The sequence below is a fragment of the Rhincodon typus genome, chromosome 4, assembly GCF_021869965.1.
Source record: "Rhincodon typus isolate 14 chromosome 4, sRhiTyp1.1, whole genome shotgun sequence".
NCBI classification, from domain to species: domain Eukaryota; kingdom Metazoa; phylum Chordata; class Chondrichthyes; order Orectolobiformes; family Rhincodontidae; genus Rhincodon; species Rhincodon typus.
The window spans coordinates 27,714,965-27,734,178 of NC_063335.1; the positions used below are offsets into that span (position 1 = coordinate 27,714,965).

At 41.5% G+C, this 19,214-nt stretch overlaps 1 protein-coding gene across 1 annotated transcript in view; it reads right to left on the reverse strand.

Annotated features, from left to right (window-relative positions):
• The window catches only part of sulf1 (sulfatase 1), a 270,640-nt gene extending 257,074 nt beyond the window's left edge, over window positions 1-13,566 (reverse strand). The window contains exons 1-2 of the mRNA XM_048595683.1: window positions 13,450-13,566; window positions 13,192-13,289 (exon numbers count right to left, since the gene is read on the reverse strand). The gene's annotated coding sequence lies outside the window, so the exon portion shown is untranslated. The remainder of the gene's footprint in view (window positions 1-13,191; window positions 13,290-13,449) is intronic.
• Window positions 13,567-19,214: the final 5,648 nt, after the last annotated feature.

Here is a 19,214-nt window from a genome sequence, read left to right on the forward strand (position 1 = left end):
GAGCTCTGCTAACACAGTTACTGGCATGGAGAGTTGCCAGCTCTTGAAAACACCTTTGCCAAAATGTTGCAATGGATTCCTTCATACATTAAACACCCTCCTGCTCCAGACAACGTATTAAAAAATTATTGAATAAAGTTAAAAAAGTACAGAAAATTGCAAACATAGTATTGAATTATAAAGCTCTGTCTTTTTTCCAGCAATTTGGAAACTTCTCCTTATTATTGAGTTAACTGAAATGGAAATGCCCCACCCTTCCTGACAACTCATAGCTGGCCTGCAACTGGCAGTGGATGGTAACTGTCCCTGTATAAAACAAATTTAAACAGGACTTTTCTGTGTCTATGGGATTTCATGTAGTAGCTAGGGTCCTACTATATATAAGACATTTTTTAAATAGTTCAAAATCATTGGAATACTGTTGGTTGGTGCTGCATTTGGGATTCTGCTCTGCCTCCAGAGATTTACTGTCATCAATGGGCCAAGTGTTTGTGAGTCTCGTAAATGGCACCTGGTTTGCACTTAAAACGGAAAAGAAAGGGAAAGCTAAATTTGCATTAACTACTGACATGATAGGATACTGAGTGGTGACTCGAAGACAAGTAAATCACATCACATTAATATTGTGGATCTTTGTCTGATCCACGAATGTTTTACCAACTCTGCCACTCCTAAACCACAACCCCCAAACTTTGGACTGCTTCTGAATACAAGAATACCATAAGGAGATGATATTTGGGTCTGCAGGGAGGGATGAACCATATTATGGTACTGATGATTGGTAAAAATGACAACCACCTCTCCCATCCTTGCCTGCGGCAGACCAAAAACATTCGGTTCTGCTGTAACGTGTGTTCCAGCAACACAAATTGGCTATGACATGACTGACATAGGGGAACGCTATTTCTAAAACGCAAACTTGTGTTGGCTATAATGTAATTCCATCAGTGCTATATTAAAGTGCTATTTCTCTCCTCCAACCCATGGACCAGGGTGCAAAAGCAGCTTTTAAAGTTTATTATTTAAGGTGCACATTACGAGATTGATTGCAGCCACTGAGGGGGATAAGGACAGTGTTCTTCAATTTTGGAAGAACTTTAATATCAAGAATGCAATTGACATTATCATGGAGGCGTGGGGTGATGTCAGTCAGGACTGATTGCATACACTTTGGCAGAAGTTTCTCCCAGATTTTTTTTCAAGATTTTAAAGGCTTTGATCCGTCAAAGGAGCTCCCAAGAATCAAAGAACATTGTGTTGATCTAGCAAAGCAAGTTGGATTTGAAGAAGTGGAGAGGATGTTGAAGAGCTGCTTGAGTCCCCCTGTGAAGATCTCTCTACAGCTGATCTACAACAACCTGTTGCTAAGGGGGAAGTGGAAGCTGGATATGGAGTCCAGGATGCAGCACCACGTGAGCTTTCTACTTCTGTTTTGTCTTCTATCCCGAGGGAAATTGAGAAGCAGTTGCAGCTCTTAGAGGACAACAATTACAATGCAGAACACAGCAGGGTAGCTGTTCGTGGAATAAGATCTTATTTGGCACCATATGAACAGCTTCTTCATGAAAGAAGAAAAAGGGCAAAGCAGCAAAAGCTGGATATCATTTTTAAGCCAACCCCAAGAAACAGTCAGAACACAATGAACTACAGTCATCCACTTCTGGATAAACTATTTTTTGCCCTAATCCTGCAACCACAACTGTACCTGAAGGTGATGATGATGATGAGGATGATGACAATGACATTAACAACAGAGCTACCTCAAAACCTCCTCCTCCATCAAGTCATCTTGACAATTAAATTTACTTTTGTTTCATTATTATGTATGACTTAAACATTTATTCAAACTGTGCTATCTTTTGTGTTAGGTTTTTGAGTGATTTTGAGTGATATCTTTTGGTGGTCTGCCTCTAACCCCACTTATCCCATAGGTCCAGTTATTTCTACAGTGTGATTTTCTATAACGTGAGGTTGCGCAGGAATGCAACTATTGTATTTTAGCAGAACTCACTGTAGTCAACTGTAGAAAGTGTAAATCTGTAAATAACAGAAATGAGTGAATGAGCAGCTCTTATAGGATCTGTCCTTTTCTTTCAGAGTTGAGTGGCAGTGTCCCATGGAACATATGAGTGAGTACAGCACTCATCCTAAAGTAAACATTAGGGCTTGGTGCGTACCAGTCAGAAATACTGTTCCTCGCACTTTTTCCTGGAAGCACTGAATTGTGTGCTGTCTGTATCCTCCAGAAATCTGAGATTCAGTCTTTCCTGGGCTTTGATGTTTTCCTTAATAAAGCGGTGTAAAAATAAATAGTTTCAATATTATCTGTGGTTCTGCAGCACGATATGTTTACAAGTAATGACACTTTAATATTACAAATAATAAAGTTAGCCACCAGTTTAATTTTAATATAATTTATTTGATTATAGCAATGCTTTAAAATTACCTCGTCAGCTTTCCAGTGCTTTGGGACAATTTAAGATTGTGAAAAGCACTTTAATGTTACAAGTATTGCTACTGAATTTAAATGAATACTGGGATATACATTCAGTTGGATTATTGTGAAGGATTCCAATGTCATTTTGAAACAATTCTATTCTTGTCTCCTAGTGCTCTTATGTCAGCTTGCTATATGTTCTGATGCAGCTGTGTCTGTACTTAAGTGCTTTAGGTGCAAAAGGAGACTGTTTTCACTTGCTGCATTATATAGTTAAGGTCAGTTATTTCTCTTTTAATTTGGACACAGGAAACTCAAATCTGGCTCCAGAATCTTAGTGACAAAATTATAAAGTGAAATATTTAGCTTCTGTGGAAAGAAAAATTAAGCAGGGTGTGTAACAGATGTTCATCTGCCAATGCCCACTTATGTACGCAACCAATGTGGAAGGTTCCTTACATATGTCTGCAAACAATTGGGTCAATGGCCAGAATCATATGGAAGTAATGTGGGTCTTGGCCACTAGCTGAGGAATAGGCACAAGTTCCACGTTGCTTTTGTTTTTGAGACGTCCACTATGCACCACTCAGGCACTTGATGGGCCAGCAGCAGGCTATCCCTGGGGCTCAAGGAACTGGAGGCACAAGTCCTGCCCACCATATAATGCCAGCCAATCAGGCACTAGTAATTCCATTGAATGGGAGCATGACTGGGGAGGCTGGTGTCTCCTCAGTGACCCCTGTCTGAGCTCTTATATCACTTGATCCCAGGCCAGAAATAGATGACGGCAGCAAAGAGGTGTATGGGATGGAGTTTGGGAAGGAAATTGACAGCATGAGTGGCTCTCAGTGGGAGCCCTTTCTGACACTGGGTCCTTCTTTCAGATACTAATTGTCACGGAACATGGGGACCCTTGGGAGCCTGCAAGCCCACACTGATTTAATTGTTATGCCACCCACTTGGGTGCCACAATTGTTAAGCTTGTTGCTGAGTTAATACTAGTGGTGATGAGATGAGGCCCTTAAATGAATATTAATTGGCCACTTAAGAATGTCAATCCACAGTTTGGGAGGTTTCAATCTCTGCGCCCCCTGCCGCGCTCCCCCCCCCCGACTTAATCAGGGTAAAAGCAGTAGTGCTGCAAAGTGCCATCTTCCAGCTGATTAAATGCCCCACCCTCCACACTATGAAACTTGCCACAGGGGAGCACAGAAGTTTCTGGTCAATGTGTCTATTGACTGGACTATACATATTTTGGTTGATAGATACTGACCTCTCTGGAGCCAGGCTAAAACAGAAGTGTTACAAATACAACTTTAGAACCTGTCTGTCTGAACAGAAACTGAAACAGATCATAAACTGACATTAAACTAGATCTCCCTCCTTTTTCTTTCCAATCACCCTAAATCTGCATCCCTAATTATGACCCTTCCTGTCAACGGAAAGAGATTCTCAAGATAAAGCACCAGCCCTCCTGTCTTTTTGTTACTTCTGCAGGGTCCAGATTGAAAATATCATCACAAAAATGATTGGTGACTAGAATATCAGGGGAATTATAGCATTCCCAAATCCACAATAGTTTTCTTTAACTCCTCATCTTGCTTAAACAAGCCATAACACCATTTTCATTCCATTAATGTTTGTCTACCTGAAAAAGTTTTGCAAATAAAAACAAGTTGGTTGCAGTTCTATTAGCTTTAAACATACCTCCTTCGACACTTACCCAACTCTCTAATTTACCAATAAGTGTGAGAAGCCGGTGGACTTGTGTTATTCTTAAGATTAAGCTTGGTCATTGGTTGTCTCTGCTACTCCCCCTACCTTTTTCCAACAAGATGAGTCTTTCAGTGGATTCCCTGTGCTACTGCTGAGAACTCTATCTTTCCAGATTCTCTCCAATCTCCTCACATGCCATCTCCAAGTTCACTTTGTCAGTGAAATCCATGACAGGTTGGTGACAGACTTCTTATTATTCAAGTATATCAAAGTAAAATCGTCATCTATTGCGAATCCTCTAATAACTGAAGAGTCCTGCGCCAGATCGACACAGGCATAAACTAGAAGTTCATGAACTTCTACTTTATGTTTTCATTATTGCTTTGCCACCTCTGGTCTTCCTCTGGGCATTTTGAATGTTCTGAGTTTGGTGTGTTTGAAGCACAGAATTTCAGCATTTCCCTCCGTGCAGACAGACAGTCAGCTGCAGTGTTTTCAAAAGAGAGACTGTAAAACTGTTTGCATTGTAGATAATGTAAAGCTAACTTTTTAGGTTGTCCTTTTACCTTCTGTACTGACCATGTCAATATCATTCACCCAAAGACAATTTCCCATTGATGATCCGCTTCCAGACGATTTTGGGAGATATGGCCTGCTAAACTAAATTGAATTTGTTGTAAGGAGGCCAGCACTTGTTCCATTCCCAATGAACGGTTGTCCACTCAACTTTCCTTCCTTTCCATGTTCATAAAATAGTATCAAGTGTTCTCTCTCTTAAGTTACAACCTGATCTGTTTAAAAAAACATCCTTGTCACTCTCCTCTTCCATCCCTAACCATTCTGTTCTTGAAAACTACTATCCCCAACATATCTTATTGCTTTCAACCCGTTCACTTTTTTCATTCATTCATGGGACATGGGCATTACTGGCTGGGCTAGCATTTATTGCCTGTCCCGAATTGTCCTTCAGAAGGTGGTGGTGAGCTGCCTTCTTGAACTGCTGCAGTCCATGTGCTGTAGGTCAATCCACAATGCTGTAGAGAGGAAGTTCCACAATTTTGACCCAGCACCACTTGCAGCATTTGGACATAGACTGCTTCTATATCTGAGAAGTAACGAATGGTGCTGAACATTGCAGAATCATCTGCAAACATCTCCACTTCCGACCTTATAATGGAGGGAAATACATTGATGAAGCAGCTGAAGATGGTTGGGCCTTGGACACTACCCTGAGGAACTCCTGCAGAGATATCCTGGAGCTGAGATACTGACTTCCAACAATCATGACCATCCTCCTAATTGTCTGGTATGACTCCAATTTTCTCCCTGATTCCCAATGACTTCAGTTTTCCCAGGGCTTCTTGCTGCCATATTTAGTCAAATGCTACCTTGATGTCAATGGCAATCACACTCACCTCACATCTAGAATTCAGCTCTTTTGTCCATGTTTGAACCAAGGCTGTAATGAGGTCAGGACTGAGTGGCCCTGGCGGAACCCAAACTGGACGTCACTGAGCAGGTTATTGCTGAGCAGGTGCTGCTTGATAGCACTGTTGATGACACCTTGCATCATTTTACTGATGATCGAGAGTAGGTTATTGGTAATTGGCCACTGGATTTGTTCTGCTTTGTGTGCACAATCCATACCAGGCCAACATTCAACATTGTTGGGTAGATGCTGGTGTTGTGGCTATACTGGAACAGAGGTTCCAGGGGTGCAGCATATTACAAAGAACATATCTTCAATACTATTGCTGGAATGCTGTCAGGGTCCACAGACTTTCTGCTGTTTTGGCATCCACAATGCCTCCAGACCTTTCTTGATATCACACGAGTGAATCAAATTTACTGAATACTGGCTTCTGTGTTGCTGAGAATTCTGGGTCATTGACTCAGCACTTCTGGCTGATGATTGATGCGAATGCTTCAGCCTTCAGTTGCTGAAGGTAAGCATGCAGGTGCAGCAGGCGGTAAAGAAGGCAAATGGTATGTTGGCCTTCATTGCGAGAGGTTTCGAGTACAGGAGCAGGGATGTGTTGTTGCAGCTATACAGGGCTTTGGTGAGACCACACCTATAATATTGCGTGCAGTTTTGGTCTCCTTTTCTGAGGAAGGATGCTCTTGCTCTCGAGGGAGTGCAGTGAAGATTCCAGGGATGGCGGGGCTGATTTATGAGGAGAGATTGACCTAGGTTACAATTGTTTTTGCTACAGTTCAGACAAATGAGTGGGGATCTCATAGAGACTTATCAAATTCTAACAGGAGTGGACAGGGTAGATGCAGGGAGGAAGATCCCGATAGTGGGTGTGTCTAGAACCAGGGGTCACAGTCTGAGGATTCGGGGTAGATGATTTAGGACAGAGATGAAGAGACATTTCTTCACCCAAAGAGTGGTGAGTCTGTGGAATTCATTACCACAGGAAGCAGTTGATGCCAAAACACTGAATGTATTCAAGAGGTGAGTAGATATAGCAGTTGGGCGAATGGGATCAAAGATTATGGGGAGAAAGCAGGATTAGGCTATTGAGTTGGACGATCAGCCATGATTGTGAAGAATGGTGGAGCAGGCTTGAAGGGCCAAATGGCCTCCTCCTGCTACTATCTTCTATGTTTCTAAGTTTACCTTTTTCACTGATGTGCTGGACTCTCCTATCATTGAGATAGGAATAATTGTGGAGCCTCCTCCTCCAGTGAGTTGTTTAATTGTCCACCGTCATTTACATCTGGGTCTGACAGGACTGCAGAGCTTAGATCTGATCCGTTGGTTTTGGAGTTGATTAGTTCTGTCTATTACCTGCTGCTTATGCTGTTTGATATACAAGTAGTCCTGTGTTGTGGCTTCACTAGGTTGATACCTCCTGTTTAGGCATGCCTGCTGCTGCTCCTGGCATGTGCTCCTGCACTCCACATTGAACCAGAATGATCCCCTGGCTTGTTGGTAATGGTAGAGTGAGGGATATGCTGAGCTACAAGTTTGCAGATCGTGCTGGAGTACAGTTCTGCAATTACTGATGGCCAATGGTGCCATATGGATGTCCAGTCTTGTGTTACCAGATCCATTTAAAGTCCATCCTACTTCCTCAATCCTGCCAGATTGCTCTTTTAATACTCATTCTTATTGAAATATTCTCCATCTAAAACTGGTACGCTAAAAACCATCATATTTGGCCACACCCACAAGCTCTGTTTACATTTAGGGCAGCATGGTGGCTCAGTGGTTAGCACTGCTGCCTCACAGCGTCAGGGTCCCAGGTTTGATTCCACCCTTGGGCAACTGTCTGTGTGGAGTTTGCACATTCTCCCCGTGTTTGCATGGGTTTCCTCCGGGTGTTCTGGTTTCCTCCCACAGTCCAAAGATGTGCAGGCTAGGTGGATTGGCCATTCTAAATTGTCCGTAGTGTTCAGGGATGTGTAAATTAGGTGGGTTATAGGGGGATGGGTCTGATGGGGATGCTCTGAGGGTCAGTGTGGACTTGTTGGGACGAAGGGCCTGTTTCCACACTGTAGGGATTCTATGACTCTATGATTTATTCAAGGCCAGGCGCCAACATCAAGAGCCCTGGTACTCCTGATAGCTGGGCTTCCGGCACCTTACTCATGCACAGTGGTCCTGCCTGCAACCTGAGCACAGTGGCCTGGTACCTGAATCAAGCACAGCGAGCTCCTAGAGGCCTGGGTCCAGGTTATTGGACCCGCGTGCATATTACATCTTCATGTGTACCACACCCTCCCTCTCACCACCACTATGACCACCACCATCGCAGGCTTTGCCCCCTTATCACTGATTCCATCCCCTTCTATGTGACTGTCTTACATTGATCCAGCATATATAAAACCTCAGCATCATGCATGTCTGACATCATCTCTCACTTACCTTGAACAAAAACTGTTGCATTCCACCTTTGTAAACTTGTCCTTCTTCATTTTTACTGTAGCCCATTCACTCATAGATCTCTCATTGATTTTCTGCCACCTAACTTGACCATTCGAACAGTTACTAAACAGCTTCTCATCGTCCAGCTTCAACAGATTTCAGCTCATCCAAAACTAAGCTCCATCTTAACTTGGATAGATTAAGATCAACCAGCACCACTGACCTTGGCGATCTGTATTGACTGCTGGTCATTCAATGTCTCAAGTTTAAAACTTTCATTCCAGTGTGTCACTCTGTTTATGGTCTTGATTCTGCCTACACCTGCAGCCTCTTGCAATTCTCGACCCACTCCACCAAATTTTCATTCATCTAACTCCGCACTCTCCTACATTGCCTGACTCTGTAAACTACACATTGATGATAATGTCTTCAGAATCATTGCTCCAGAATCCAGAATTCCCTCCCTAAATTGCTTTGGCTCCAAAATTTTCTTTCCTCCTTTATCACCATTGAACAAACTTTTGCTCATCTCCTCTGATAGCTCCTTCTTTGGTTCAACATACCTTTTCCCCTCTGCTGATATGATTCACCTTGAACTTCTTAAAAATAAAAGCAGGATATAAATGCAAGTTGTCATTGGGTTAGCGGTCAAAACACAATAAAAGGAATTCTACTAAGCAATCTGTTGTCAGTATTTCCTGGGGAAAACCACCTCCTGCCATTTGTGGACCTACACTTTGATGTCACAAATTGTACAAATTACTCATTTACAGTCCCACATTCTTCAACAAATTCCCTTTCTTTTCTCAACAGGATGAGACTGGATAGCTCAAGCAGCTTGCTTCCTTTGAACAGATTGATTTGGATTGAATTTTGGTAGCACCTCCAAAACCTGTGATTTCCATCACCTAAGTTGGAAAAAGGCAACTGATGCTTGGGAACACCATCACCTGCTTCCCTCTAAATTACACATCATTCTGACTTCGAAATATATCGCCATACATTCATGCTGTGTCTGGAGCTCCCTAGCTCACCATATTGTGAAAGCATTTTCACTACACAGACTGAAGTCGAGAAAGACCAACCAACTTCTCAGATTAACCAGGGTCGGGCATTAAATCGGGCCTTATCTGTGATGTCTCTATTTTGAAAATGCATTAAGTCTTATTTTGGTAGGAAATTTACCCTGTCAGAATCAATTAAGTCAGAAGTCACACGACACCAGGTTATAGTCTTACAGGTTTATTTGAAATCAACTGACGAAACAGCAGTGCTTCAAAAGCTTGTGATTCCAAATAAACCTGTTGGACTGCAACCTGGTGTCATGTGACTTCTGACTTTGTTCACCCCTGTCCAATATCGGCACCTCAAATTGAGTAATTTGGATTTAGAAATAGACTGTATACATATACTATGCAAAACAGCTGACCTTCTCAATGTACCAAAATTGAAACATGCCAGCTAACTCAGTGATACATATATACATTAAACATCACACTAATATTGGCAAAACATTTACCATCATTTCTGATTTGATAAGGTCTTATCTAAAACATTTTTAAAACACTTGCAAGGTTATCATTTGGACAATTCTTCCTAACTACAAAACTATACAAAATTGGCTGAATGTTTGGAAACAGAGAGAAACTGATCTTTTTCGGGCTGGAGGAAGGTTAGTAGTGGAGTTCCCAGGGGTCAGAATTGGAACCTTTGTTTCTCCTGCTCTATATTAAACATCACAATTTTGGTGTGCAGGGAACAATTTCAAAGTTTCAGCTGATATATAACTTGGAAGAATTATAAAATGTTAGGAAGACAGTGTGGAATTCCAAAAGGACGTTGACAAGTTGGTGGAGTGGGTAGTTAGGTGGCACATAATATTCAATGAAGAGATGAGTGGGGTAATACACTTTGGCAGGAATATTGAAAGACAATATAAATTACGGGTACAATTCTAAAGGGGGTGCAGAGACAAATGGACCTGTGTGCATATGTGCACAGATCACTGAAGGATAGGTAGAGAGAGCAGTGAATTAACCATACAGGAATATCAAACAAAGAAATGCGGATGCTGGAGATCTGAAAGAGAAACAGAAATTGCTGAGGAAACACAGCAGGTCTGGCAGCATCTATGGGAAGAAAGCAGCATTAACATTTTGCGTAGTATCCTCGGCTTTATTACTTGGAGCATACTCTACAAGAGCAAGCAGGTGATGTTGAACTTGTAGAAGACACTTGTTAGACCTCAGCTGGAGGACTGTACGCAGGTGTGGGCACCACATTACAGAAAAGATGTGAATATATTGGAGGGAGTGCAGAAGTGATTTATAAGAATTGAGAAATCTCAGTTATGAGGATAGATTGAAGACGTTCAGGCTGTTCTCCACGGAGAGAAGAAAACTGAGAGAGATTTGATCGAGGTTTGAAATATTTAATCAAGTTCTCAAAAACCCTAAAAAGACTGGATCATGTTCTTGAAAACCTGATTATTCAAAAGTCTTTTGGGAACATTGCAGCAGTTGAACCTGTTAACTGGAATTAATAGTTAGCTTTAATCCTGGGCTGGTGCAATAGATGAGAGATAAACGAATAAATATAATTGGTTGGCCTACCTCTGAACCAGGAGGCGTAGGTTCAAGGCCCACCTACTCCAGACACATGTAATAACATCTCTGAACTGGTTGATTAGGAAAATAGGTTAAATTAAAAAACATACATGTAATTGGTCAAATGTGAGACTGAGATCAAAATTAGTGAGTGAGATATCGAGGCCTAGAAATTCCATGGCTTCAAGTTTGCTTTTTGATTACCAGACGGGCACTGAATCTTGAGTGTGCCAAGCAGAAAGATGGGCCTAGCTGTGTCACAATGGTGAAGGCTATATGTAGCCTAACATATGGTGCTTAAAGGACAGTATCAATAAGGTATGACTTTATAGTGTACTTGGTTCAAGGAGGAAATTATTCATGCGCGCAACCTGATGCCAACCACCACTTCCTTCTTGCCCTGATTTGTTAAAAGACCCAATTTAGAGCTAAGAGGAGCAGGGGTGCTATGCAACCCCACAGGAATTATGTTTGATCCACACACCCACACCTCCACCCCCCCCAAACACACCCCACTTTGCCAACTGTAACACACTGCAATTCCCCTCATAGGAAATACCCAAAGATTGCTAATGGTGAGATGGACCACCCAGTATTGATGTCTTCGCTCAACATCAATTGTTTATGAAATCAGTGAACAAACCTTTAGCTATCTATGAGCTTCTTGTGTCAGACTAGGCACAAAATTTGATCCAGACTAATTTCTCGGTTACAGAGTGACAGAGCAAGAGATGCAATGAAGGCACATTTTCAAGAAAGTGAAAGTTTAAGTGTAAGTGTGAAAAATAGCTTTTTATGCTTGATTGCAATAGTACGGTCACACAAGGAACAACAGAATTCCAGAACTAAAAGTTAAATACAATAATATCGTACTCTCCTGTGTCAGGATGTAGCCAGAAAACACAAAAACGCAGTCACAACCATTTTAGTAAAATGCATATGTGAAATGTCTTATCTCTGTAGCTCTGAAAACAGCACAAAGTATTTGTTGATTTAATATTTCCAAATAGAGCTAATGCCTGAGGACATCATTTGGAAGTGGATGAGAGATCTATCATGGCTGGTGAAGTAATAGACAGAATTAAATAGTGAAAGGTATGAAATTAGAAGCTTTATTCCATAACATTTGAGTGTATAGACTTAAATGTTATTTGTTTTCCATGATACATTGTAACCCATATATTTCATACATCTGCTGACAACATTGCTTCTTCTGCTGCTGACTGACAGGACATCAACGTTGCTGTACAGCATGGTTCATTGAGGTGAAGGCTCAAGAAATTTAAAGGAGCATTTATATTACATCATACCTGCTTGAGTGATGCCAGATTCCTGAAGTGTGGGTTTTCTGCAGCCAAATGCAACTCAAATATAAAATTGCTGGGTTATACTGGGTTTGGATGCTGGAAAAACTAGTTTTACAGTATGTCTTACCAGTTGGCTGATGATTTCTGACAATTTACATAATGCTGGCAGTAGTGGGTAATCTGCAATTGAGAACCCAGAGATAAAACAAGACAGTATAAGGCTTGAGTGTTGGAATTGTCTCCGTTTTTTCATTGAGGAGACTTTGTTCCCCCTCTTGTTTGTTGTTTTAGTATTATTGCTGACACTTTCTTTCATATTATTTAATGCTGAAGATTTACATACGTTTTAATCTCTTTCTGCAGCCTTGTTTATTATTACTGTTCCTTAGGATCATGATGCAGCGTGCAGTCACAGGCTGCTGCTAGTATAGTACCATTTAGTAAATCCACAGGTGTGTACAACTAATAAAACCAAGCTCTCCTTCATTAATTGACTCCTAAAACCTTGCTACCAGGAACTGTACATACGAGAGTTGGAGAGACCAGCACCTGTCCATAAAAATACACATACATTTGATGCACAAGAACAGATACACACGTGTTACTTACAACTAAATAAACTGCACTTAGACCCATATTTGTAAAGTCTGTTCAAAATTAATTGCTCCACCCAGTCCTCCGCTGCCACATGCCATTTCCAATCAAAAAAAAGAACAAAAATTCAGAATATAAATGCAACTCTCACCGTTCTCAAACACTATTTGACAAAACTCTTGCAGGTTTTGCAATTTAAGCAGAATTACCCTTCAGTACTCAATGGGTTAACATTTTAAAAAGTCCTTGCACCCAACTTATTTGCTGTATCTTGTGTGATTCTAATTGTAATTAGAAACACACGGTATACTGCAATAATTGTTACATTCTTACAGCTGGAAAGATCACATCAACGTTTGTAAACTGTAATCAGTAACCACTTCCATTAAAATATTTAATGTGGCATTTTCAAAGCTGGTTTTAGCCTTTTTGCTGACAATTCAATTATTCCCAAATAACACTGCAAAGAAACCTTTAAAAAAAAGTCTGGTAATTTACCAGTACCGGTGTGTAAATGTTCAGAAAACTGCAGTGTCAGTGACTCCAACAGGCTGCTTCCGACAGTTTAATCAGGAATGCATATTGCTGCCTTTGTGATTCTCAAAAGTAGTATCAGTGGAAACAAGTAAAGACTGATAGAAGACCGAGACTGCTAACCTCCTGAGCTCTTTACTTTCCCACACCAGCTTAAACAACCCTGGCCGTCAATGACACCGAGGCATTCTCTTAGAATCACACATCTCGCTATTGTAAACCTTTAAGAAAAAACAAAACCAAGTTACGTCTAGTACTGAACAATCAAAGAACATACACACAATCTCCTGGTCATACAATAGGCATAAAGAAGAAACAGTTGTATGGTAATTACAATCTAAGCGTTTCAAAATTTTGCTGTCTAAAAACAAAACCGCGTACCTGCGAGATTGTATCCCTTCTTTTGCCTTTCCAAAGGGATCTTCTTTTGCTTTGCACACGCAATGCACTCTCACAGGACCACACAGTTCCTACTGTACAGCTTTTCCTCTCTGACCCCCACTCAAATGTGATGACACGCTCTAACCCCAACCATCTGTTGAAACACGTCTTCAACCACTCGGCACAAGACAGCCTACTCAATCCAATCACTGGAGCTGGGTGGCTCTTAAAAAGCAGGAGGCTGGGACAAGAACATAAAAACTTTAGTTTTTTAAGACTCTAAGCACCAGTAACTTGAGAGCGTGTGAAAGAGGAGACTGCTATAAATGAGGGGAAGGGGAGGTACTGGAGTAGAGGGAAGAGTGAGTTCCCCCCCTCCCCATTAGTTAAGATGTTATTTAACACAACTCCCTGTAATCCAAGAGACACCCTCCCCCGCCCACACCATCCCCCGACTACTTCCAAGAAAGTTTACAATAGGGAGAACAGAAGCACATTAGCCCCACTTAGAACACATTCATTGAGTATAGTTTCCCCCAACACTCCAGCGCTGTAGAGGTGGAGACAGATCTTATCTGATCTGCTGATAAAACTGTGAACATAGCACTGGTTGTGCAGGGCTGCTCCAGTGACAGCCCAGCACACTCGTTGATAAGTCTCTCTGACTCCCTGCAGCAATTCTGCCTTTGACTCGTACGTGAATCAAACCACACAGCATTGTTTCGGATTTACACACCCCCTTTTTTTGGTCTTTTAATCAAACTTAATTGGTCGACAATATAAAAAAATCACGATGAATACATTGTAAAAGCAACATTTCTGTCTGGGCTACATTTTATTGCTTTCAGCTGATGGTACATGAGTACATCCAGTGGGTGGGGGAGGGGTACTGAAAATCTGGGTGAAAGTCATTACCCCTAACATTGAATGGGAGTGCACTGTTCAGTAGTTTATGCACTGTATGCAGAATTAGGGGTGTTTGAGTGGCCAGCATGCATGGATCTTAAAATCATGTTTGGATTATCTTCTTTACTTGATACTTTGTAAGCTCAGCACACAGAAAACAGCAACAATGCTGATGTCTCCATTTTCTGTTGGCCCATTCAGTAACTCATACTCAGTTTTATTAAGATCTTTTTAGCGTCTGATTTGTTTGATCTTATGTGCTTGATATTTTCACTTCTGCGCTGTCTTAATTTCTTTTTGCACCATCTGCTGTTGAAAGGGACCCCACTTTCAATTTAATGATGATACATTCCTTTGGAATGACTTCTGTCATGGGGGAGTTTGAGGATAGGAGTTGAAGAGACAGGGTGACTCACTGGTCAGCAGTGCTGCCTTGCAGCGGCAGGGACTCAGGTTTGATTCTAGCCTGCGTGACTGTGTGGAGTTTGCATGTTCTCCATGGGTCTGTGTGGGTTTCCTCCCACAGTCCAAACATATGCAGGTCAGGTAGGTTGGCCATGCTAAATTGTCTGTAAAGGAAAGTGTAGGCTAGCTGGATTAGCCATGAGAAATGTAGGTTTGGGTGGGGCACTCTTCAGAGGGCTGGTGCAGGCTTGATGGGCTGAATGGCCTCTTTCTGCACTGTAGTGATTTTATGATGATATCAGGATGATTTGCTGGACCTGAATGCATGTGTAGCACTGAGGCCCATTGCCCTTCTTAACACAGAAGGAGGAAGTGCTGCCACTGAGCCAAAACTGACACCTAGAAAGTGTTTTTTTTAAAGTACACACCAGTTTCATTCTTCAACTCAAATCTATGATTGGCAGCAACTGAAATGTTAAGGAGTGAAGGTGTGAATACATAAAGCATACATTACAGGAGTCAACACTACACAAAAGTTAACTATTTCTGAATGTATTGTGCAGGGAATACTTTTTCTGAAGCACCTTTCAGTTCTCTATTTTAAGAAAATCCAAAAGCAAATTAAAACAGAATTATCATGGTTTTGAGAGAGGTTTTGTGTTTAGTACATTTCAACACAGTCTGCTCTGAAAACACTCGAAGTTCCATACTGCCATTTGAAAAGATTACACTCTAGCAACTAATATATGTTCACTGCAGGAACCCTACACTGTCATGTTTATGCAAAAGTAAATCTTGAGTATTACTTTCAATTAAAACTCAGGGTATAATAGGTTCAAATTAATAAAGGCATAGTTTGATGTTTGGAGACAAGAACATCAACAATAAAGACTGGCATAGGCCATTTGGCCCTTTCAGCCCACTCCAATATTCAATAAAATTGCAGTGGATCTTATACCTCAACCTTCCAACAATATCCTCATGGGTCAGTTTTTAAAAATTCATTTACAGGGTGAGAGCATCAGTGGCTAGGCCAGTGTTTATTGCCTATCCCTAACTGCCCAGAGGGAGGGCAGTTAAGAGTCAACTACATCAGTGTGGGTCTGGAGCCATATATAGATCAGACCAGGGAAGGATGATAGGTTTCCTTCCCTAAACAACACTAGTGAAGCAGGTAGGTGTTTCCCCAACAATCAACTCACAATCATCAATAGACAATTCATTTCAGATTTTTATTTAACTCAAATTCCACCATCAGCCCTAGCAGGATTTGAACCCAGGTCTCTAGAATATTATCTGGTCTCTGCATTAATATTCCAGTGATGGTACCACTAGGCCACTGCCTCTCCTAAGCTCAGCTGGCTGGCTTGTACAGACTGATTCCAACAGTGTGGGTTCAATTCCTGCACCGGCTGTAGTTAAAACAAAGGACTCTCCCTCTCAACCTCTCTCCTGGTGGTCACACTCAGGTTTCTATTACCACCAGTCATCTCTGTCTGATTAGAGAGTACAACTATAGTGACTTTACTTTTTCCTATTTCCTTTCGTACTCGAAATTTGATCAACCCTGGTCTTTCCCACAAACTGTGATCGACACTCAGATTAAACCTCAGCCTACAGTGGTGGAGACAATATCCCCAGAATGATTTAAGCACTGATTAGATACTGCAGGAGTACTCTGAGGCCTGTATGCTGAATGAGCTAAGATGGATAAATGACTTCACTGACCCAAGTCTATCTTGTGCTTGTTATATTCTAAACATTTTTTCCTCACACAGTATCCTAATTTTCTTCCCCGAAGTTGATGGCTCTGAAAGCAGCTCCTTGAAGCACCTTTTGCATGATGGTTCAGTGGTTGGCACTGCTGCCAGGGATAGCACCAGGGATCCATGTTCAATCCCAGCCTTGGGCAATTGTCTATGTGGAGTTTGTACATTCTCGCTGTGTCTGCGTGGGTTTCCTCCAAGTGCTCTGTTTTTCTCCCACAGTCCAAAGATGTGAAGGTTAGGTGGATTAGTCATGCTAAATCGCCCATACTGTCCAGGGATGTGCAGGCCAGGTGGGTTACCTATGTGCAATATAGAGATAGGGTACTGGGGTGGGTCTGGGTGGGATGCTCTTTGGAGGGTTGGTGTGGATTTGATGGGCCAAATGGTCTGATTCTACACATGGGATTCTATAGTTCGATTTGAGGATGTGGTATCCTATTGGACATGGGAAGGCATTACATTTGAATTATATTCCATCCTTTACAGGCATTCAGCAGAAACTGGACATTGGAGAAATGACAATATTCTTAAAAGTTTCCAAGCAGTGATTAAAATACTAAATGAGGGCTGTTTTGGCACCAGAAGAGATGTTTCATTAATGGGATAATTAACCCAGCATTATTTTCATTCACTGAACCTCCAGATCAAAATAAAGATTTTTTTACATGGCAAGTGTAGAAGTGTAGAACTTTTTGCAGAAGTGTCACTCTCCCAATGTTAGATGCAATGTTTAACTGGAGTACCAAGATTCATGTGAAGCACAAAGTGACTCTCGTGTCTGCCATCTGGTTACAACTGCCAGTGAAATAAAACAGGAGCCACCCATGCATGTTTGTGCTGTGAGTTTCTGTGTAGCACAGGGGAGCCAGAATGCCAATGGAGAGCAGCCACTAGCAGACACAACTCACTCTGCTCACAAAGAAAAATAAACACGGCATTGTGCCCACCAATTAAAATGTGCAAGTTTAACACTTGCACCAGTTAGAAAAATAAAAACTATTATCTACTTGCGTCAAACAGTTTCAAAGTTGTCAGTTTTAGTGTTTTAAGTGCTCTGTTTATTCCAAGCAGTAACAGCTATGCTTACTCACTAGTTCGCTTAACCAGCCAATAAACAGCCCATTAGAAGGGCACTAACCATTGTTGCCACATTAGATCGAACTACAACACAAGTGTTAGTTATTCAATGATTGATGGAATGAATGAAACAACCAGTGTTACAGCAGTGGAGCTACATATACACAGGCATTGCTTGAAATTATTATTAATGCAAATGACTCACAAGTATAAGATTCCATCTGTGAGAACAAAGATGAACGTAGTCCAAAAATAATATCAGTAGCCAAATGATAGCATGAGCAAATGAATTAAAGGTCCTAGTATTTACTCACTCCACAGAATATATTTTTTAAAACAGGTTCTTCCTCTGAAAGCGAGTGTGATTGACAAGCCTGGCTCCTTACAAGTAGGGAATGCTGCAGAAGAGGCTGCAGCTTGGGAGAAGGTAAGACTGCTCTGTTCAAGGTAATGATTGTGTGATGGGCACAGAGTGGCTCTTAGGGTCGGTATGACTGCAGGAAGTCAGAGACCGATTGTGGGAGGAATTGGGATGCCAATAGCCAATGTGTGAGGGTTCAAGTCGCAGAGGATGCATAGACTTATGGACTGAGAGTGTGCAGTTATTATGGACATGGTGGGAGATTGTGGTGCTAATTGGAAATTTTCTGGGAGAATCAGAAAATCGGATTGTGGAAATGGAAGAAAGTTAGCTTGGTTAGCTGTGAGAGCTGTTGCTCTCCTGGACCCACAAGCAAGGCTGAAAGGCACTTAACTTGGCAATACAGCAATCCTCACCTTCATCTAGCTTCAGGGTGCCCAAGGTCCAGGAAGACCAACCAGCCAGAGTTACATTTAAAGTGGAGGTAGATTAAAATACATAATTAAATTGAAATTTAATTTTGGCACACCTCACTGGTGTAGCATGCTGGAAATCGGGCCCTGCTCTTCCTGGAATCATCAGAAAAATTGAAGATTTTTTAAAAGTATGCAAAATTCCCCAATATCCCTGCCTTTTAGAAGGGTGACAGCATGTAGCAGATTTTGTACTTAATGATTTCTATTTATTACAAATAGATAGATTCTAGCTACAAGTAAATTATTATGAACTACGGACATATAACTCTACTAGTTAAAACACTGACCCCTTAAAAATATTCCCCGACACACAGGTGCAGACTGACACAGACAAACACACAAAAGAAAGGGTGTTATGGACGGAGGGAAACACTGGGAAAGCAGTTCACTGGTCCTTGTCCACTGGGTTCGCTGAGATCGTTATTTTTGCTTGTCAGGATCTGCTGCTCCTCAATTTTCCTTCTCCAGGTACTGTGACTTGCTTACAGGAGACACAGAGCAACTGACTCACACTTATAAAGTCTCTGAGTTATTGAGTAAGAGTCCCAGCTTACAACAACGATGAGAGGCAATAAACTGACTTACTTCAGACTTGAGGTATTTTTACTTCAACGGGCAGCTGATTCCTTTCTGGAAGGAATCCAATAGCTTCTGCACAAGCATTTACACTGATAAGCTGTCCAACTACCAGGGAGCCAATCACTTCATTGTTGTCAGGCAGAAAGCCTTTGTCATCAAAACAGGTCACCATTCCCTAGACCAATCAGCCAT